The sequence below is a fragment of the Erinaceus europaeus genome, chromosome 12 (assembly GCF_950295315.1).
Source record: "Erinaceus europaeus chromosome 12, mEriEur2.1, whole genome shotgun sequence".
In the NCBI taxonomy this organism is placed as follows: domain Eukaryota; kingdom Metazoa; phylum Chordata; class Mammalia; order Eulipotyphla; family Erinaceidae; genus Erinaceus; species Erinaceus europaeus.
In genome coordinates, this window is record NC_080173.1 from 12,109,226 (window position 1) to 12,132,512 (window position 23,287).

The following is a 23,287-nucleotide window of genomic DNA, read 5'->3' on the forward strand; positions in this document are numbered from 1 at the left end:
GAGCAAATGCTCTGTCCTCCCTTCATTGCCCCCACATAAATACTGCAAATTAGGGTGGGGGTAAATAGCATAATGGTTATGCAAAGAAACTCTTGTGCCGGAAGCTCCAAAGTTCCAGGTTCAATCCCCCACAGCCCCATAAGCCAGAGCTGAGCAGGGCTCTAGTAAAATACAAATTAAGGGAACTGGGTGTTGGCACACCCGGCACCCGGCTTAGCACACACGTCACCATTTGCAAGGGCTTGGGTTTGAGCCCCACTCGCCAACTGCGGGGGGATGCTTCATGAGTGTAACGCAGGTCTGCGGGAGTCTTTTTTTCTCCCACTCAATCTCTCCCTCCCCTCTCAATTTCTCTGTCCTACCAAGTAAAATGAAAAGGAAAACATGATTGCCAAGCGGTGGTGGACTGGTAGGGTAGGCACTGAGCCCCAGCAATAATCCTGGTGGAAAAAAAAAAGTGGCCCCCAAGAGAAATTGAGAGGGGAGGGCCTGAGTGGGGGGGGGGGTGCTTCATGAGTGGTGAAGCAGGTCTGCGGGAGTCTTTTTTTCTCCCGCTCAATCAACTACAATAACAGCAACAAGGGCAACGAAAGCAACAAAATGGGAAAAACGGCCTCCGGGAGCAGTGGATTCATAGTGCAGGCACCGAGCCCCAGCAATGACCCTGGAGGCCAAAAAAAGAAAAAAAAAAGAAAGAAAGAAAGAGAAGAAAAGGAAAAGAAAGGTTCTGAGGAACAGCTCACCAGGTAGGGCATCTGCCTTGCCATGCATGAGTCCCAGCACCACCCTCTGCATAATGATGCCATGCAGTGACTTGAACTCAGGTCCTCAAGCATTATGAAATGTGAACTTTACACAGTGAGTCAGGCATCTCTGAGCCTCATAGCTAATACTGTTTTTCTTTTTCGCTTTTGCTACCAGGCCTTCTCTGGGGCTTCATGCCTACACAACTTCAGTCTCCTGGAAGATCTGTCCACCCTCCCCTCCCCCAAAGAGGGTGAAAGTCAAGAGAGGAGGAGGAGGGAGCACAGCACTGCTTCACCACTCATGAAACTTCCCTCCAGTGGTGCTCCCATATGCTGGCCAGGGGCTCAAACCCAGGTCCATAGGCACAGTTAAAGCTGAGGCCTCGTGTATTTGAGATTTCACTACCCTGAAGACAACACTTTCATTCAGAGGGAGAGGCACCAGAATTTCCCCCGGTGCCGAGGCACTCTTATGTGGTGCTGGGATGCAAACCTGGCCCATGCACTTAGCAAGACAGGCACCCAACCCACTGCACTGCTTCGCCAATTCAAAACTTTGGGTTTGTACACTATCCACTTTGATTCTATTTTCAGCGGTTTTACTAAAGCGTGTACAGTGGTTCACCATTATCCAAAGTTTCGTTTTCTTTTTAAGATTTACTTACTGTGGTCCGGGAGGTGGTGCAGTGGATAAAGCATCAGACTGTCAAACATGAGGTCCTGAGTTCAATCCCCGGTATCACATGTACCAGAGTAATGTCTGGTTCTTTTTCTCTCTCCTCCTTTCTTATTAATAACTAAATAAAATCTTTAAAAAAAAAAGATTTACTTATGAATGAGAGAGAGAGAACCAAAGCATTACTATTATATATTCAATACTGGGGACTGAACTTGGGACCTCATGCTTGCAAGTCAGGTGCTCCACCCAACTGTGTCACCTCCCTGGCTGCCATGACCTGATTTTTTTTTTTTTTCCCCTCCAGGGTTATTGCTGGGCTGGGTGCCTGCACCATGAATCCACTGCTCCTGGAGGCCATTTTTTGCCCCCTTTTGTTGCCCTTGTAGCTTCGTTGTGGTTATTATTATTGCCCTTGTTGACGCAATTCGTTGTTGGATAGGACAGAGAGAAATGGAGAGAGGAGGGGAAGACAGAGAGAGAGAGGGGGAGAGAAAGATAGACACCTGCAGACCTGCTTCACCGCCTGTGAAGCGACTCCCCTGCAGGTGGGGAGCCGGGGGCTCGAACCAGGATCCTTACGCTGGTCCCTGCGCTTTGCACCACGTGCGCTTACCCCACTGCGCCACCGCCCGACTCCCCATGACCTGATTTTTAACCTAAGGTCAAAAATACCGTATACAGCAAGATGTTTTAACAGTCTACATATTTCCATCACTCTTATCACACTGTATTAGCACTGTGCATGTTTCTAATTTATAATCAAACCTTATCATAGGTATATATGTCAAGGCAAAAACATAGTACATGAAGGGTTCCATACTATAAACACAGGCATCCAAAGGGGTTCTGAAAGGGATCCCCATGGATAAAAAACATAAAAATCATACTGAGTTAGACTTGGCTTCAACTGTTGCTTTACCACTTTCAAACTGAGTGATACTGGAGAAATAATTTCTATTTTCTAACCTCCATTATTCCCTAGCTGAAAAATGGGAATAACATCTACTTGGGGGCTGGAAAGACAGCTTAACGGTTATGAAAAAAGACTTTCATGTCTAAAACTATATATACATTTATATAAAGCTTACGTGTTTTTAAAAATTTTTATTGTCTTTATTTGTTTATTGGATAGAGACAGCCAGAAATTGAGAAGGAAGGGGTTGTTAGGGAGAGAGACAGACAGACAGACACCTACAGCCCTGTTTTCCCCTGCAGGTGGGGACCAGGGGCTTGAACCTGGGTCCTTGCACATTGTAACATGTGTGCTCCACCAGGGGCACCACCACCCAGCTCTTTTTAAAAAGAAGCCCAAGAGGTAGTACAGTGGATGAAGGGCCGGACTCTCAAGGATGAGGTCCCAAGCTCAATGCCAATGCTCTCTCTACTGCACCATCTCCCGGACCACCTGAATTCAAATGGTAATACCACATGGACTGCACCAGGGGAAGCTCCCTTAATGGTGGAGCAGTGCTATGGTGTCTTTCCCAATCTTTGTCTCTCTGAAATAAAGAGAACGAGAAAAAATGGACCCGGAAGTGATGAAATCACTCATGTGTGAGGCCAAGTATCACAAAACAGAATTATTACCGAACAACATTAACATAATCACAGAAAGTACTGCTAAAATTTCTAAGTACCATTCACCAGTCATGTTAAAACCTGGTAATCCAGGGCCGGGCAGTGGTGCACCCAGTTAAGTGTACAGTGCACAAGACCTGAGTTCAAGCCCTTGGTTCCCACCTATATGGGGGAAGAGCTTCACTAGTGGTACAGCAGTGTGGCGCGTGTCTTCCCCCCCCCTCAATTTTATCTGTCTCTATCCAAAATAAAAAGGAAATATTTAAATAAATAATTAAATAAAATATAAAAAAAAATTTAAGGACCTAGAAATCCCTCAAATCTGAATCTACTTGGAAAAGTAGGCTGCATTTGAAGCATATGAAGCTTTCTCATGTTACGATGTGCAAGGAAAAGGGTTCGAGTCCCCTGTCCCCACCTGTAGGGGAAAAGCTTCGTGAGTGGCAAAGCAGGGCTGCAGGTGTCTGTCTCTCTCACCCTTTGCTCTTGCTTTTTGGCTGTCTCTATCCAATAAACAAATAAAGATAATAACAATAATAAAAAGCAGTTTATAAGAACTTTTTATAGGAGGGGGGAATTCAGTCAATTCTGAACAAAAAAAAAAAAAAAAAAAGGAGAAGTAGCCACCAGGGCTGGGTGGTGCACCCATATATATTAAGTGCATGTTACCATGAACACGGACCTAGATTCAAGCCCCCAGTCCCCAGCTGCAGAGGAAAAGCTTCACTAGTGGTGAAGCAGTGCTGCAGTCTCTCTCACTCTCTATCCCACTTTGCTCTCAATTTCTCTCCATCCTATACATTGAATTAATAAAATTTTTAAAAAAGGTCTTTCAAAAAGGAAACCAACAATTATGACAAAGTAAGCAGATTACTATAGATGTATAGGATAAGATGCCTCATTTTTCTTTTTTTTTTCACTATTCTTTTTTAAAAAAATTTTTTTTATTTAAGAAAGGATTAATTAACAAAACCATAGGGTAGGAGGGGTACAATTCCACACAATTCCCACCACCCAATCTCCATATCCCACCCCCTCCCGATAGCTTTCCTATTCTCTATCCCTCTGGGAGCATGGACCCAGGGTCACTGTGGGTTGCAGAAGGTGGAAGGTCTGGCTTCTGTAATTGCTTCCCCGCTGAACATGGGCGTTGACTGGTCGGTCCATACTCCCAGTCTGCCTGTCTCTTTCCCTAGTAGGGTGGGTCTCTGGGGAAGCAGAGCTCCAGGACACATTGGTGGGGTCTTCTCTTTTTTCTTTTTTGAAAAGCCTACAGAAGAACTATTAAATTGGGCAACCTCTAATTCATCAGTGTTAGTGCTCGTCCCCCAAAATTTCACATCCCTTAATTCTTTTGTAATACAGGTCAGTGGCTTTTTTTTTTTTTCCTTTCCTAGTCTTTCCTTTGTGTAACATTAACTTCTTTTAAAAGTCAAAAAGAAGTCCTAGCAAGGCTAGGGAAATAGTGACGTTGGTAGAGTGCAAAGTTTCTGCATGCCTGAAGCTCCTGGTTCAACCCTTGGCACCAAATGTTCAAGACTGGTACTCTTAACTTCTCTCTTTCATGTAAAACTATCTCGTGTGAAATGCATAAAATGAAATTTAAAAAGAAGAAGCAGTCATGGGCCAGGAAGAGAGCATAATGGTTATGCAAAAGACTTTCAAGCCTGAAGCTGTTAGGTTTCAGGACCAATGGTCCAAGCACCACTACAAGTCAGAACTGAGCAGTTTTTTGGTTAAAAAAAAAAAAAAAAAAAGGTCACGTCTCAAATAATTAACCCAACCTTCCTTATTGCTATAAAAAGAGACACAAGAAAACAAGAAGAATCCGGCACAAAAGTATGATCTTACTATGAAGAAATAACTAAGACATCAATAACACAAGCTACAACTGTACCTAATAGCAGTGCTTATTATTTATTTGCCTGCCGGATCCAATCCTTTCAGCTTCCTGGTCCCCAAGGGGAGTGGGTGATTTTAAGTTTTGGGTGGCTCTCGAGCAACCCTTCTGGCTGACTGAAGGAACACACTTAAAGGATAAAGCAGGAAAGGGTATCTTCCTGGCATCAAAATCAGAATCTTCAAATGAGAAAACGAATTGTGCCAATCAGGAGGGGGGGGGGGAAGGAAGAAAGAAATGAAAAACCTATGCCAGAGAGGGGACAATAAAGAGGAAGGGGAAGTAGATTAGAGAAGAAAAAGAGAGAGCGAGAGAGAGCAAGAGAGAGGGGGGGGGTAGAGGCAAATGACTTGCATCACTCAAGTCAACATCTAATGTGGGTAGTGGATTCGAAAAGTAGAAATGGAAGGCAACGAACGGTGAATTCGAAAGCAGAAGGGGGGAAAGAAAGTCAGAGAGACTATGGTGATTGCTCTAGTGTATCTTCTTCCTTTTCTGAGAGTCCCAAGTACCAAAGGGCTTTCACCTCGAGTGCACTTCAGCCCCTTTGCAAATTGCACTTTGATAGCGTCCAAAGCCGAGCTCAAATAACTCCCTAAACACAGTCGCAAAGGGGGAAAGGAAACAAACCAACTTTTAAAAAAGACAGCGCTGCTTCTCTCTTTCTCCCACGGAAATCTTCCCTCCGAACACTGCAACCAAAGGCTGCTTGTTGTTTTTTTGTTGTTTTGTTTTGTTTTGAATAAACACGTTTCAGAGGAGTCCCCCACTACCAGAAAAGAAAAAAGAAAAAAGAAAAAAAAAGGACAGAAGCGAAGGGGCCTCGCGGGGCGCCGGCTGCCGGGATCCTTGTAGGTCGCGGCCGCAGACACCGGGAGCGGGTGACGTGGTGGCGGCGCAGGTCGACGAGCATCAACCACATTCGCGGCCGCCGCCGCCGGGCCGGGTCCGACGGACTCACGGAAGGGGCACCCCGCGGCCCTGACGGCGCCGAGAGGGACCGGGCGCGCCCACCCCCAGCCCGACCCCGGGAGCCCGGCTGCCAGCCGAGCCGAGGGCGAAGTGAGCACGGTCCCCAGGAAGGAAGCGCCCCGACCCGGGAAACGTGCAGCCGCAGCGCCCGGGCCTGCCCGGGCCCAGACCCCCGGGGCTGCCGGCGAGCCCCCAGCGGGGCCCAGGGGACCCTTCTCCACCGAACCCGGAGAAAGAGGCACCGGAGCAGCGCCGCCACCGCACTCACCGTAGCGTCGCTTCTGAGTTCCGCGCTCGGCCAGCCCCTCCGCAGCAATGCGAGCGGCCGCCGACGCCCTGCTGCTACCCGCGGGCAGCGCCTGTCCCAGCCGCCGTCGCCGCCACCGTAAAGGGCCACTGCCGCCGCCGCCACCGCCGCCACCACCACCACTGCCACCGCCCGGTCGCCGAAGCAGCGCAGCAGCCTTGCTTCCGCTCCTCTCAGAGTCCCGCGAGAACTTCCCCGCACGGCCCTGCCCTGGCCCGCCCCCGCGAGACTTCCCCGGGCGGAAAGGATCCAGAGCGCAAGCGCTCCGCTTGGGTCCGGCCCCCGCAGGTAGGCCAGTAGTCGCCAGGGCGCATGCGTCAGACCGCCCCGCAGCAGGTGGCGCTGTCGTGGCCCCGCCCCCAGTTCGCTGTCAACCTCTAGGTGCCGGAGTGGGTGAGTAACAGCTCATCCTGCAGAAGTAACTCCTACCCACCGCCTAATCACTTTCCCTTCACCTTCCTTCCGCCAAATCCACGCAATCTAGGGATCTCGTTGCAGCATGAAACCCTCCAAATAGAGGGGCAAATTTTGAAATATTTGAGAATCTGATCCAAACTATAATATCTGTTGGGTTCAAGAATTTGTTCTTGTGGTCCGGGAGGTGGCGCAGTGGATAAAGCATTGGACTCTCAAGCATGATGTCTTGAGTTCAATCCCCGGCCGCACATGTACCAGAGCGATGTCTGGTTCTTTCTCTCTCTCCTCCTTTCTCATTAATAAATAATTTTTTTTTTCCTCCAGGGTTATTGCTGGGCTCGGTGCCTGCACCATGAATCCACCGCTCCTGGAGGCCATTTTTCCCCCTTTTTGTTGCCCTAGTTGTTGCAATAAAATATTTTTTTTAATCTTTAAAAAAAAAAGAATTTGTCCTCTAAAGCTGATTGCACCAAGTGCCTGATATATAATAACCCCTTACTAGACAGTACAGAAATCCTGGCCCTCACGAAATTTACAGTCTATAGAAGTGGGGGAAGATTACAAAATTAATAATTATGGTGTAAGTAATGTTATAGTTATCTGGTGGCTGTCAAAGAGGTGGGTCAGTGGATAGAATGCAGCTCTTGCAAGCCCAGGATTCCATCCCAGGCACCACATACGGTGCAGAACAGTGCTAAAGCCTCTCACAACCTCATAAATAAACTTATCTTCTTTTTTTCTTTCTTTTTTGTCATCATTGGAACTTCAGTGCTTCTGGCTTTTCTGATAGAGGTAGAGAAACAGAGAGGCAGAAAGGCAGAGGGAGAAGAGGAGGGGAGCCATTGCACTGAAGTATCCTCCAACGTGCTGGGTGCTAAGCTCCCATGTGGGCTGCAATGGCAAAACAGTCACACTACCAAGGTGAGCTATTTCCCCATATATATCAGGGTTATCACTAGGGTTCTGCACCTGAACGACCCCACTGCTCCTAATGACCTCTTTAAAAAGAAAGCTCTTATTTATTTATTTATTTATTTATTTATGTATTTATTTATGAGAAAGAGGGGGAGAGAAAGAACCAGACATCACTCTGGTACACATGCTTCCAGAGATTGAACTCAAGACCTCCTGCTTTATTTAAAGTCCAATGCTTTATTCACTGCGCCACCTTCCGGACCACTGAATGGCCATTTTCTTTTTTGATTTTTTTCAGTATTTTATTTTAGGGTGAGAGAGATAAGAAGGGAAGTAGGTGGAAAGAATAAGGTCTTGAGGGGACCTGGTGGTAGCTCATCCGGTTAAACACACATAGTGCGCGTGCACGAGACAAGGATCCTAGTTCGAGTTTCTGGCTCCCCATCTGCAAGGAGGTCACTTCACAAGAGATGAAGCAGGTCTGCAGGTGTCTATCTTTCTCTTCCCCTTCTGTCTTCCCCTCTTCTCTCAATTTCTCTCTGTCCTATCCTATACAATGGAAAAAATGGCCTCCAGGAGCAGTGGATTCGTAGTGCAGGCATCAAGCCTCAGTGATAACCATGGAGGCAAAAAAGAAGAAGAAGGAGAAGGAGAAGGAGAAGGAGAAGGAGAAGGAGAAGGAGAAGGAGAAGGAGAAGGTCTTGAGCCAATCCCCAGCATTGCATGTACCATAGTGATGCTCTGATTCTTCCCCATAAATAAACATATTTATTATATTAATATAAAAATTAATATATATTTTAATAAACTTGTTTGGAAAATGCTGTGGAAGATTTTAAAAAGATGGAAGAAGAAAAAGGAGGTTGTAATTCTGCCCACATAAGAAAAATCCACACACAGAAGGTGATATCTGAACAAAGTTTTGGAGGAGTTTGTCAGACAAAGAAGTAGAGGTAAGGGCTTTTCAGGCAACGGGAAGGGTACGTCCAAAGCACCAGAGGCATGGGACTCATCTTCTGTATCACAATGAGTAGTTCTATTCCTATTTGGGGAAGGATGAATACGGAGAGATGGCAAAAGATGTGGCTTGGAGAAGTAACTCTTACTTTCAGTTCCAAGTCTTTTCCAATTAAAGAAGAGAACAGAATGCATTGAATGGTAATGTGTTCTCTGGATGCCAACAAAGTAGCATTGAGATGAGCATAACCAAACATCTGAGTCGAGAGTGACATCAAGGGCATAGAAATAAAGAAAATGAATTAGTCTTTCACTAAGTAATTATTGTGCATCAGCTTTGAACAAGGCCCACTATTGAGCCAAAAGAAAAAAAAAATGAATTTGACAAAACCTCTGCTTTCTGCCATTTATAACCTAGAGGAGGGTTGCCTAGTCTTTAGAACTAAACAGTTGGTCCTAAGAGCAATTGAACTATAAATAGGACTGCAGAGGAGGGACCTGTTCTTGGCACCAAGGTATCAGGGAGGACTTGGTGTTTCAATTGCAAAGGAGGAAGAATGACAGAAGCAACCAATATTTCAGACTGGCCAGAGTTTAAGGAGGAGGAAAGGAGAGGCAAGGCACAGTTTAAATTTCATTGTCAAATGATGTGTAATGTCTCAAATTTTCTGGGCAGGAGATAAGAGTTTATTCTCACAATTAACAAGAGGATCATCTGTTTACTACATGGTATGTATTAAAAGCATCACACCTCTACTGGCGATAGTTCTTCTTCTTCTTCCTCTTCTTCTTCTTCTTCTTCTTCTTCTTCTTCTTCTCCTTCTCCTTCTCCTTCTCCTTCTCCTTCTCCTTCTCCTTCTTCTTCTTCTTCTTCTAGCGTTTGCCCTTCTTCCGTAGCCAGTTAACAGCGTCCGCACTTCACAGACTCATAAATCAAGGGAAGAAGTTAGTAACTGATCCAAGGAAACCCAAATATAGTAGAATCAACATGTGAACCTAGGCCTATCTTATTCATTTTTTTGTTCATTGAACATTTTTCCTATTATGATAGTTTCTTCTAGGGTAGCGGTGAGAAAATAGTAATGAGGGGCTGGGAAGGTGGGTCAGTAGTGGGGCATCTGCTTTGCATATGAGGCTCTGGAGTTTGTACCTGCCACCCCATGAGAACAGCAAACGTAGCTCCATGAATGATAAACACATTGTTTCATTCTCTCTCTCTCTCTCTCATAAAATAGTAAAATAAAAATTGGGAGGGGAGTTGGGTGATGGCACACCTGGTTGAGAGCGCATGTTAAATGTGCAAGGACCCAGGTTTGAGACCCCCCAGGTCCCCACCTGCCGGGGGAAAGCTTTTCAAGTGGTGAAGCAATGCTGCAGGTGTCTCTCTGTCTTTCTTCCTCTCTATCTCCCCCTACCCTCTCGATTTATGGCTGCCTCTATCCAAAAAAAAAGGTAATAAAAAATAAAAGTAAGTAAAATAAAAATTGGGCATCTCAAGATGACCTCACCAGTGTGTCCTGGAACCCCTCCTCCCCAGAGCCCTACCCTCCTAGGGAAAGGTAGAGACAGGCTGGGGGTATGGATCCACCTATCAATGTCCATGAGTATTGCAGAATAGCAATTACAGAAGCCAGACCTTCCACTTTCTGCACCCCATAGAGATCTTTGGTCCATACTCCCAGAGTGATAAAGAATAGGGAGGCTTCCAATGAATGGTGAAGATGGGCTATGATGCTCTGGTGGTGGGAATTGTATGAATTGTACTTCTCTTATCCCACAATCTTGTTAACCATTATTAAATCACTAATGAAAAAGTTGAAAAAAATAAGAAAACACAAAGTAGAACTTGGACTGGGCTTGGTGTATTGCACCAAAGTAAAAGACTTGGGGTGGGGAAAGGAGGGCTCAGGTCCTGGAACATAATGACTGAGGACCTAGAGGGAGTTGAATTATTATGTGGAAAACTGAGAAATATTACACATGTACCAACCACTATATTTTACTGTTGACTGTAAACCATTAATCACCTCAATAAAGAAAAAATATATATAAGTAGCCCAGGAGGTGGTTCAGTGACTAAGGCACTGTACACTCAAGCATAATGTCCCAAGTTTGATCCCCAGCATCATAAGTGCCAATGTAATGGCACTCTCCAGTCTCAAAAAAGAATTGGTTCTTAGCCAGGGCCACTGTGTATGGAATTCACGTCTTTTTTCTGCTCTACATGGATTTTCCCTGAACTGGAATACAAGGGTTGGAAAATGAATGAACTAGTTACAAATGATTGGTTTTCTTGTTGTTTGGGTTTGGATATCGAATACTGAACCTAGGATCTTTCATACACACCAAGCAGAAGCTCTTCCCCTGAGTTAACTCCCTGGCCAGAAATGATCACTTAATACTAGAAGTATCGGGGGTCTTAGAAGTTTGGGGGTGTTTTGTTGCCATTTGTGCAGAGCCAAAGCATTGTTTGTGTGCCATCTTAACCCTCTAGGACTGCTTTTTCTTTATTTTTAAAAATATTTTTAAAATATTTATATATTCATTTCCCCTTTTTGTTGCCCTTGTTGTTTTTATTTTTGTAGTTATTATTGTTGTTGTTGTTAATGTCGAACAGAGAGAAATGGAGATAGGAAGGAGAGACAGAGAGGGGGAAAGAAAGATAGACACCTGCAGACCTGCTTCACCACTCGTATCTATCTTTCTCTCCCCCTCTTTGTCTTTCCCTGCTCTCTCCATTTCTCTCTGTCCTATCTAATAATGCGACAACAATAATAACTATAACTACAACAACAACAAAAAACAACAGTGGCAACAAAAGGAAAAGTAAATAAATAAAATTTTTAAAAAAGAAGAGAAAAAATATTTTTAAAAAAAGGAGAGAGAGAACCTGGAAGCAACCCAGGTGTCCAACAACAGATGAGTGGCTGAGCAAATTGTGGTATATATACACAATGGAATACTACTCAGCTGTAAAAAATGGTGACCTCACCGTTTTCAGCCCATCTTGGATGGACCTTGAAAAATTTATGTTAAGTGAAATAAGTCAGAAACAGGGATGCATTGGATTGACCTTCCCGTGGTGTATCCTGTGAGTTCCCATTCATTGGGGAAACTGACGATCCTTCCTAGCCGACTGAATCCACATGGATCCCAGTCACTTTCAAAGCCAGCAACAAGCAGCTCCTGCCAGCTTTCAAGCTGTTGGTCCTGCTCTTAGAGTCCTCCAACTTAATGTTGAGGGGCTGTCCTTTGCCAAACGCGTTCTTATTGGTCAACTGGCAATACAGCATCAGGCAGATGTCATTTGCCTACAAGAAACACACATAGCAGTCGATGAAGCTGCTCGATTCTCTGTCAGTGGATTTGATTTAATATGCTATAATCTCCATCCTAAACATGGCCGAGCCATCTACGCCAAATCATATCTTGCGGACGTTTACCACACGGCCTCTTCGACCTTCTACGACACCACTACTATTGGAACTATTCAGCTCGTCAACGTATATAAGCCTCCCAGTGCCTCATGGGATAATGAGGTCCTGCCTAGCCCGAATCACCCAGCTGTTTACGTTGGAGACTTTAATAGTCATCACCAAGACTGGGGCTATTCCTCCACTCGTGCTGACGGCTCTATCTTAGCCGACTGGGCTTCAGAGAATGACCTCTCCCTATTCTTCTTCTTCTAGCGTCTGCCACTTCTCCCTATTATACGATCCCAAACAGCCAGGCTCTTTTCACAGTGCTAGATGGAATAAAGACTCGTCACCCGACCTGTGCTGGATTAGCACAGTCAACAGCCAAGCCTTTCCGGCTACAAGACACGTTCTCAAGGATTTCCCGCACAGTCATCACCGCCCAGCTATCATCCACATTGGTCTCCAGCTCCCACTGATTCTGTGCTCGGAGAAACTAAGATGGAACTTTTGGAAAGCAAACTGGTGTCTGTTCAGTGATCTTACCAACAAATCTATTCCTGCAATTCCAATTAACTCTATCCCCTCTGAAGATTCCTACAGGCGCTTTCGCCAAGCCATCTTCAAAGCAGCTTCCCAAGCTATTCCTCGTGGGAGACGTGCTAACTATACGCCTTGTCTTGATGCTGAATGCCAGCAACTACTAAAGCAGTACGATGAGTTGGGCGACCCAGATGTGGCTGACCATCTCATTGCCTCCCTGGATGCAGCACGCCAAGCCTGCTGGCAACAACTCACGGAAAGTCTGAACTTCACCCACTCAAGTAGGAAGGCCTGGAAGCTTCTTCATAGTCTGGGTGCTGGTAGCCAACCCTCTCCCATCTCCCATCCTCCCGTATCTCCAAACTCAGTGGCCAGTCACCTAACTCAAGTTGGACGTGCTAAGATCGACCCAGTCTGGAAAAGAGAAATTTCCCATGAGTGGTCATCCCACTTCTGTTTATCTTGTCCATCTCCAAAACTCTCTCCCTTTACACTGTCTGAACTGGAAGACGCTTTAAAGAGGGTTAAACCGGGAACGGCTGTTGGCTATGATAACATCACCCCAGAACTCATTCTTAACTTGCCCAAAATTTGGCGTCGTGCGAAGATAACAGCAGTTTTGAAACCAAAGAAAGACCCAACACTGGCCGCCAGCTATAGACCAATTTCTCTCCTCTCCGTGTGTTACAAACTCCTTGAGAGGCTGCTTCTGTCATCAATTTCTCCTCTTACAGAGAAATTCCTATCACCCGCCCAAGCTGGTTTCCGCCCAGGAAGATCTACCTGCGAACAAGTCCTGGCCCTCTCAACTTACATTGAAAATGGATTCCAGAAGAATTTAAAAACGGGTGCTGTCTTTGTTGATCTCACAGCAGCCTATGACACGGTCTGGCACCATGGTCTCCTAGTCAAGATCTCAAGATGCCTGCCTCCATGGGTGGCCAACACTGTATCGTTTCTTCTCCAAAACAGAAGATTCCGGATGCATCTGGGTGACAAGTCTAGCAGATGGAGACTTGTCTCAAGTGGCCTCCCCCAGGGCTCTGTTCTGGCTCCTACGCTATTTAATATTTACATCAATGACCTCCCAGAAACTTCTTCAAGGAAGTTCATCTACACCGATGACATCTGCTGTGCAACTCAGGCATCCAAGTTCGACAACCTCGAGGAAACACTCACGAAAGACATGTCTCTGATATCTGATTACTGTAAAAAATGGAGACTAATGCCTAACACTGCAAAAACGGTATCATCTGTTTTCCATCTACACCATGCCTCGGCCTCGCGTGAGCTTAATGTGCAGCTTGACGATACGAGAATCCGGTATGAAGCCCAGCCAGTCTACCTTGGTGTTACTCTCAATCGCACTCTGTCATTTCACGAACTTCTCATAAAAACTGCAGCAAAGGTGGGCGCGAGGAATCACATCATTGCAAGACTGGCCAGCTCCTCATGGGGCGCGAGCGCTTCCACACTACGATCATCGTCTCTGGCATTATGCTATTCCACTGCAGAATACTGTGCCCCAGGATGGTTCCGTAGCCCCCATGTCCACTTGGTCGATTCCAAATTATATTCCTCCATGAGGATAATTTCTGGAACCATCTGTTCCACCCCGGTTCCATGGCTGCCAGTTCTTAGCAACATTGCCCCGCCAGATATTCGTCGGGATGTGGCATCATCTAAGTTCATTTCCCACGTCTACGCTCGACCAGACCTGCCAATATACGCGGATATCTTCGCCCACCCTGTCCAACGCTTGACGTCTCGTCACCCAATCTGGTCCCCTACGCCTGCACTGAACTTCTCTGTTCCAGACTCTTGGAAACAGAGTTGGCAGTCAGCTGAGGTAAAGAACAAACACCTCATCACAGACCCCTGCGAGCGTCAACCCGGCTTTGACCTAGCACGTTATGATTGGACCCTCCTCAATCGCTATCGAACAGGCCATGGCAGGTGCGCCGCTATGTTCCATCGCTGGGGAGCCAGAGATGACCCGAACTGCCCCTGCGGCTCCAGACAGACTCTGACCCACATAGTCAAGGACTGCCACCTCTCCAGATTCAAAGGAGGTCTCGAAACTTTACATCAGGCTCAACCTGACGCTGTTGACTGGCTACGGAAGAAGGGCAAATGCTAGAAGAAGAAGAAGAAGAAGAAGAAGAAGAAGAAGAAGAAGAAGAAGAAGAAGAAGAAGAAGAAGAAGAAGAAGAAGAAGAGGAGGAAGTCAGAAACAGAAGGATGAATATGGGATGATCTCACTCTCAGGCTGAAGTTGAAAAACAAGATCAGAAATGAAAACACAAGTAGAGCCTGAACTGGAATTGGCGTATTGCACCAAAGTAAAAGACTCTGGGGTGGGGGTGGATGGGTGGGGAGAATACAGGTCCATGAAGGATGATAGATGACATAGTGGGGGTTGTATTGTTAAATGGGAAACTGGGGAATGTTATGCATGTACAAACTATTGTATTTACTGTTGAATGTAAAACATTAATTCCCCAATAAAGAAATAAATTATTTAAAAAAAGAAAGAAATTTAAAAATAAAAGGAGAGAGAGAGATAGATGGAAAGACTGAGACTGGGAAGATAGCATTGTGGTTATGCTGAAAGATCTATATGCCTGAGGCACCAAGGTTTCCAGGTTCTATCCCTAGTACTACCAGAAGCCAGAATTTAGCTAAACTCTGGTTAAAAAAAAAATCATAATAATTAAATAAAATCTCTTTTACTCTCCATTAACATTAAAATGAAAGGTTAAATGAGACAACATCATTCAGGAACCTGACATGTTTTATCACTCTGGCTACAGAGTAGAAAATTGATCAGAAAGAAGAACTATCACATACAAAATAATCTTTCAAGTCCTTTTGCAAGGCTCCTGCGGGTCTGCCTGCAGCTCCACCCCGCTGGTCTCCAGTCCCACACACCACCAGCATTAAGCTACTGTGGTTTCCGGATGGTCCCTTGATCTTTTGAGAGTCCATATCTTTGCACATACACTTTCCTCTAAGCAGCTGACCTCATCCCCTTTTTTGATAGGCACCAGAATCTATTTTACAGTCCCCTCTTCAGAATTCCCACTAGACCTGCACTCTCACAGTAATATTAGCTCCTCCAGGTCCCATGGACTCTACACTTCCAAACAGAACCACACTTGTTCACATCTGTATCCCCAGCACCCAGTGCAGCACGAGGAGTGAATCTATGGGTGGATGAATACACAGCTAGAGAGAAGGTTGACTAGAGAAAGAGATGAGGCCGTTTTCCTGTGTGGTGTGATATTTGAAGCTAAGGAAGTAGGTGAGATTTCAGAAGAAACCAGATGACTAAGAGATCAGAAAGAAAAAAAATGTACTTCCTTTTAAAATGCAACATTGATTAAAAAAAAAAATCTGAATTGCTGCCCATGTTAAGATAAATGCATAGAAGCAGAATTTGGAAGAGGGTATTTAAAACTAAGAATAATTGTACTGAAATGATACAGGGTAGGAGAAAGATCATGATGGTTATGCAAAAAAGACTTTCATGCCTAAAGCTCCAAGGCCCCAGATTCAGTCCCTCAACTCAGCATAAAACTGAGATGAGTGATGCTTTGGTTAAAGAAAAAATAGAAAGAAGGAAAAGAAGTGAAAGGAAAGAAAGAAAAATTTACAAAAGTGATTTTTTCTTTTTGCCTCCAGGGTTACTATTGCTAGGGCTCGGTGCCTGCACTATGAACCCTCCACTCCTGGCTGCCATTTCTTCCTTTTTTTTAATTAATTATTTTTTAAAATTTGATAGAACAGAGAGAATTTGAAAAGGGAGGGGGAGATAGAGAAGGAGGGAGAAAGAGAGACATCTGTAGACCTGCTTCATCACTTGTGAAGCTTCGTGGGGAGTGGGGGAGAGCTTCAACCCAGGTTGTTGAGAATGGTAATAGTCGCACTTAACTGGGTGTGCCACTGCCCAGCCCCTGAATATATATATATTGCCTGCAGGGTTATCGCTGGGTGCCTGCACTACGAATTCACTGCTCCTGGAGGCTATTTTTTGTTGTTGTTGTTGTTATTGCTGTCGTTGTTGCACCCCCATATACCAGAGCTGTGCTGTGCTCTGGAGATTAAAAAAAAAAAAATTTAAGGCGATTTTGCCCAAAACCATGCCGTGCAGAGAACAGACACACTATTTTGAATGTGTGTGCACGATGTTAAATAGTGAAAAGAAATTGAAATTTTATACAAGTGGAGAAGTATAAGCCACACCCTGGTATGAAAACATGTTGTAACTGTCGCAAAACTTGCTAAGCACAAACTGGCCACATCAGTCACTTTAGAAAGCACCAACGGGTCACCAACAACCTCTCTTCATTGGGATTTGCGGTTGTTTTATAGTCGTTGAAAAGGGTTTCTCGGTTTGCTTTCAGTCAGTTGTAGTGCTGCCCCCTGGCGGCCATGAGTGGACCTTGCCCGGGAATGGACTGAGCCTTGAAAAAAAACCCTTTTCAGACTCTACAACAGAAGCCCTCCCTTAAGCAGCCCAGCCTCCTCACACACTCTTTCTTCTAAGCTTCTCCCTAGTAGGAAAGAACCTGCTAACCAATGACAACTGGAACTTGGGCACTGGAAAATTCTACATCCTCCCTCTTCGTTGCTCTTGGAATCTTAGAATGCCCTTGCTGATACGGAGAAGCAAGGCTGCACACATCTCTAAGGCTTTGAGGGGTGCAAGTGAGACTGAATCTACCAATATGGTACTGAGTTCCCTGACTCCCACTCCTCTGATTCCTTCCCTGTCATCCCCACCCACACCTCCATTCTTCCTTGCGGGGAGGGGGGCAGCTTTGGCCTGTCACCAGACCATTTTGCTAGCTTCCCGAGCATGATCAGCATCACAAGACAGGTTAGTTAGTTAGTCTCACTGCCACCAGGGTTATTGCTAGGACTTGATGCGTACACAATGAATCTACAATTCCCAGCAGCCACTCCTCCTCCTCCTCCTCCACTACCACCACCACCACCACCACCACCACCACCACCACCCTTTTGTTTGTTCTTTCTTTCATTTGATAAGACAAAGAGAAATTGAGAGGAGAGGCATAGATAGAGAGGGAGAGAAAGAGACCACCAGCACTGTTCTACTACTCATAAAGCTTCCCGTCTCCCCCAGCGGGGACCTGGGACATGAACTTGTGTCCTTGTTCATGGTAATTGCTCCACCAGGTGCGCTGCCACTTTCTATAGCACAAGGTCAGTCCATTATCCTTTTTAAATGAGGCCCATGTGGCCCTCTGTGATTACTTCCTGTCAACATCTCCAGCCTCCAACCTGAGTCAACTCTCCACTTTACTGAACTATTTGCAATTTCCACAGTGATTCTGTGATTCTCTCATCTCCAAGTTTGTGTGGGTACTGATACTTTGATTGGGAAGCTTTCTCTCCCAGCCGTCCTTCCCCCTTACCACTCAACTCCTTTCCTTTTTGATCTTCTGCACTCGACTCTGGTGCCACCACCATCAGTCAGGTTCTGCTGACTGCTAATTGTGACCCCTCTGCTGTGTTCTAGCAACATGCTTAACACACTCCTCATTGCCTTTATATTTATACACATTTATACACATTTATGTATTCTCTTTTGTTGCCTTTGTGGTTTTATTGTTGTAGTTATTATTATTGTTGTCATCATTGTTGTTGGATAGGACAGAGAGAAATGGAGAGAGGAGGGGAAGACAGAGAGGGAGAGAAACATAGACACCTACAGACCTGCTTTACCGCTTGTGAAGCGACCCCCACACACACACACCTCCCCACCGCCGCAGCTGGGGAGCCGGGGGCTCGAACCGGGATCCTTACACCTGTCTTTGCGCTTTGCGCCATGTGCACTTAACCCTCTGGGCTACCGCCCGACCCCCCCCCACCCTTCTCGTATTTTAACAACACATGAATAAATCATCAGGGAACTTGTCTTAAATGCAAGGCCTGAGGCCAGAGGCAAAGCTCACTGGGTGGGACTCAGAGCCTAGCGTGTACGTGGTACGTGGTACGTGGCGCGAATACAAACCCCAGTACTTCATGGGAGGTGTTACGGCACGGGAAGAGCCGTGTCTTTCCTTTTCTCCGCTTCTCTCTATCTGAATGAAAAAGCTGCCAGCAAGGGACCAGGTGCTGGTACACTTGGCTGAGGACATGTTACTGTGCACAGAGGCCTCCACCTGCAGAGGGGAAGCTTCACAAGTGGTGAAGGAGTGCTGCAGGTCTCCCTCTTTCTCCTTCTCCCCTTTTCTCCCTCTCTATCTCCCCCTTCCCTCTATATTTCTCTCAGCCTCTACCCAATAATAAATAAACAGGTAAAATATGTTTTGAAAAAGTTGCAAGAATTTAAACGTTCTTAAAAAGACCTAGAATGGTGAAATCATGCATGTGTAAGGCCTAGTCCTACAAAAAGAAAAAGAAAAGAAAAGAAAAATAAAGTTCATGGTCGGGTATGTGGTGCAGTGGATAAAGCACTGGATTCTCAAGCATGAGGTCCTGAGTTCAATCCCAGCAGCACATGTACCAGAGTGATGTCTGGTTCTTTCTCTCTCTCCTCCTAACTTTCTCATGAATATATAAGTAAATTCTTTAAAAAAAAAGAAAAAAGGGTGTCAAGCGGTAGTGCAGTGGCTTAAGCACATGTGGTGCAAAGTGCAAGGGCCGGCGGTAGGATCCTGGTTTGAGCCCTCGGCTCCCCACTTGCAGGGGAGTCGCTTCACAGGCAGTGAAGCAGGTCTGCAAGTGTCTATCTTTCTCTCCCCCCTGTCTTTCCCTCCTCTCTCCATTTCTCTCTGTCCTACCTGACAACAACAACATCAATAACTACAACAACAATAAAAAAACAAGGGCAACAAAAAAATAAATATTAAAAAAAATTAAAAAAAGAAATTTTTGTTTGTTTGATTGCTTTTTAAAAATACATTTTATGGAGCCAGGTGGTGGTGCACCTGGTTGAGTGCACATGTTACAATGCACAAGGACCCAGGTTGGAGCCCTTGGTCCCCACCTGCAGGGGGAAAGCTTCACAAGTGGTGAAGCAGAGCTGCAGATGTCTCTCTGTCTCTCTCCCTCTCTATCTCCTCCTTCTCTCTCAATTTATGGCTGTCTCAATCCAATAAATAAATAAAGATAATAAAAAATTAATATATATATTATGGGGGGGGAGCCAGACATCCCTCTGGTACATGTGCTGCCAGGGATCCAACTCAGGACCATCATGCCTGAGAGTCCAGTGCTTTATCCACTGCGCCACCTCCTATACCAATGTTTGGTTTTTGTAGTGTGGGGAGTGGGAAGTTTATACTTGCTGGATTCCACTGCCCCCTGGAAGATATTGCCATTTTTTTTTCTAACTTGTTGTCACTGGGACTTCACTGCTCCAGGCCTATCTTTTTTAGGTAGAGAGACAGAAACAGAAAGACAGAGACAAAGACACCACAGCACTCAAAGATCCGTCAGTGCTCCGGGGCTGGGTCTGAGCCTGGGCTGTGCCCATGACAAAGCAGCAAGCTACTAAAGGGAACATTCTGTTACCCTTTTTCATTCTTTAAAAAAATCAGACTGAGGTGGAGAGCAACAAAAAGACTTTCATGCCAGAGGCTCTGTGGTCACAAATTCAATTTCCAGCACCACCACAAGCCAGAGTTGAGCAGTACTCTGGTTCTTCTTTCTTTCTCTCTGTATCTCTTGCTTATTAAAAATGTTTTTAAAAGGCACGGGGTGGTGGCCCAGCAGGTTAAGCGCACATGGCACGAAGTACAAGGACCGGCATAAGGATCCTGGTTCGAGCCCCCAGCTCTCCACCTGCAGGGAGGTCGTTTCACAGGCAGTGAAGCAGGTCTGCAAGTGTCTATCTTTCTCTCCCCCTCTCTTTCCCTCTTCTCTCCATTTCTCTCTGTCCTATCCAACAACAATAACAACAATACTACTAACAACAATAATGATAACAGCAATGATAAACAACAAGGGCAACAAAAGGGGAAAAATGGCCTTCAGGAGCAGTGGATTCGTAGTGCAGGCAGTGAGCCCCAGCGATAACCCTGGAGGCAAATAATAATAATACAATAAGTAAAATGTTTTTAAAAATTCAGATAGAGACATTACACCACCAAAACTTCCACAAGTGTCATGAGTTCTTCCACGTAGTACCAGGGACCAAACCTGGGCTCCACACAAGGCAAGGAATGCTTTACGACATGAGCTATCTCCTGGCCCTCAAATATAGTTCTGGAGACTCTCAACACCTTCAGTCTGGATAGAGCTCAGAAATCTGTATTTTATTGATTTATTTATTACTGAAACACTTTTCAGCTCTGGCTTATGGTAGTGCTTGGGATTGAACCTGAGAGCTCAGAGCCTCAGGAGTGAAAGCATTTGCATAATTATTATATTCTCTGCCTAATCCAGAAATATGAATTTAAGGCTCTGTTTCTTTTCTCTTCTTTTTTTCCTCTTTACCTTTCTTTCTTTCTTTTTTTCATATATATTTATTTAATTTATTTATTCCCTTTTGTTGCCCTTGTTGTTTTATTGTTGTAGTTATTGTTGTTGTCGTTGTTGGATAGGACAGAGAGAAATGGAGAGAGGAGGGGAAGACAGAGAGGGGGAGAGAAAGATAGACACCTGCAGACCTGCTTCACCGCCTGTGAAGCGACTCTCCTACAGGTGGGGAGCTGGTTGCTTGAATCAGGATCTTATGCTGGTCCTTGCACTTTGTGCCATGTGCTCTTAACCCGCTGTGCTACCACCCAGCCCCCTATTTTTTAATTTTTTGATAGAGTGAGAAACTGAAAGAGACAGAAAGAAGAGAGAGGGGCCAGGCAGTGGCACACCTGGTTAAGCGCGCACATTACAGTGTGCAAGGAGCCAGGTTCAAATCCTTGGTCTCCAGCTGCAGGGGGAAGCTTGGGGAAGCTTCATGAGTGTGAAGCAGGGCTGCAGGTGTCTCTCCGTCTCTTTCCCTCTCTATCTCTCCCTCCCCTCTCAATTTCGCTGTCTCTATCCAATAATAAAAATTAAAAAGGAGAAGAAAATAGGAGAGAGAGAGATTGAGAAAAGAAGGGACATGTGCAGCACTAGCTCACTGCTAATAAAGCCTTCCCACTTTAGGTGAGGATCAGGGTTTGAACTGGCTTATAGAACCACCCACCCCCTAGAAATATGCATTTAAAATAAGCAATTGCAGGTAATTCTCTGGTTACACTTGAGTCAGTCTTTGAGAGTTAATTTTTAAAAATATTTATTTATTTATTTATTCCCTTTTGTTGCCCTTGTTGTTTGATTGTTGTAGTTATTATTGATGTTGTTGTTGTTGGATAGGACAGAGAGAAATGGAGAGAGGAGGGGAAGACAGAGAGGGGGAGAGAAAGACAGACACCTGCAGACCTGCTTAACCTCTTGTGAAGCGACTCCCCTGCAGGTGGGGAGCTGGGAGCTCAAATGGGATCCTTATGCGGGTCCTTGCACTTTGTACCACATGCGCTTAACCTGCTGCGCCACCACCCGACTCCTGAGAGTTAATTTTTTAAAAAATATTTATTTTATTTATTTATTCCCTTTTGTTGCCCTTGTTGTTTGATTGTTGTAGTTATTATTGTTGTTGTCGTTGTTGGATAGGACAGAGAGAAATGGAGAGAGGAGGGGAAGACAGAGAGGGGGAGAGAAAGATAGACACCTGCAGACCTGCTTCACCGCCTGTGAAGCGCCTCCCCTGCAGGTGGGGAGCCGGGGTTCGAACCGGGATCCTTATGCCGGTCCTTGTGCTTTGCTCCACCTGCACTTAACCCGCTGCGCTACAGCCCGACTCCCCCGAGAGTTAATTTTTACAGAGTAATTGGGTCTTGGCTGTTCTGGGCCCTTCCTGTGGTGTCCCAGATTATAGGAATTGGAAAGTCAGTTTCTCTGGGCAAGAGAGCATCTGGGACAGTGCACTCCCCTGACAGTTTATGCTGCTAGTCTGCTGGCTTGGGCAGGTCTGACTAGGTGGCACGTCTCAGCATTGGAGTGTAAATAAAAAGTAAAATAAAATAAATAAGATTCCAGATAAGCAAATGGACTCTGGTCCTGATAGCTCTCTGAAGCAATGCTAAAGTCCAGAGGAGGCAGGCCTTTCTTTATGTGTTATTTCAGTTTCCACATTGCTTCCATTAGAACACGTTCTGTTCACTAAGGAGATGAAGCCAATTCCATTTGATGTGTGAACTCAAAGGCAAGTGATATTCTGGGCTGGGGGACACATTTCTCCACTGCTCCTATGGGCGTGCCTTGGGAGAGAAGCCTTAGCCACTTGATGCTAGCAACTCTCTCCAGTACTAGATATGGGTCTGTATTAGAATATACCACAGGAAGCTTTCCCTTTTCTTCTCCCTGAACACTTTCCATTTTGAAAACTTCATAGATCACTCGGATAATGTGCTTCGTTGCTGTGTGTGTGACCCAGGTTCGAGCCCCGCCCCCAGACATTGGAAGAACGGCCTTAGTGCTGAGAGTCTCTTTGACTCTCTCTGTCTGAAAAAGTTGGTCTCCAGTGTTGAACTCTCAGCAATGAAAAAAAAATTCTGATATCCTTTTGTTTCATTTTTTAAAATAAACTAATTATTATGATTTTAAAGATTTTATTCATTTATCTTCCCCTCCTCTCTCCATTTCTCTCTGTCCTATCCAACAACGACATCAATAACAACAATAACTAAAATAATAAAACAAAAAGGGCAACAAAAGGGAATAAATAAATATTTTTAAAAGATTGTATTCATTTATTAATGAGAAAGATAGGAGGAAAGAGAAAAAACTAGACCTCACTCTGGTACATGTGCTGCTGGGGATTGAACTTGAGACCTCATATTT

At 45.2% G+C, this 23,287-nt stretch overlaps 1 protein-coding gene across 1 annotated transcript in view; it reads right to left on the reverse strand.

Annotated features, from left to right (window-relative positions):
- GRB2 (growth factor receptor bound protein 2) overlaps positions 1–6,330 on the reverse strand; it is a 78,099-nt gene extending 71,769 nt beyond the window's left edge. The window contains exon 1 of the mRNA XM_016189137.2: positions 6,144–6,330. The gene's annotated coding sequence lies outside the window, so the exon portion shown is untranslated. The remainder of the gene's footprint in view (positions 1–6,143) is intronic.
- Between the last annotated feature and the right edge of the window lie 16,957 nt (positions 6,331–23,287).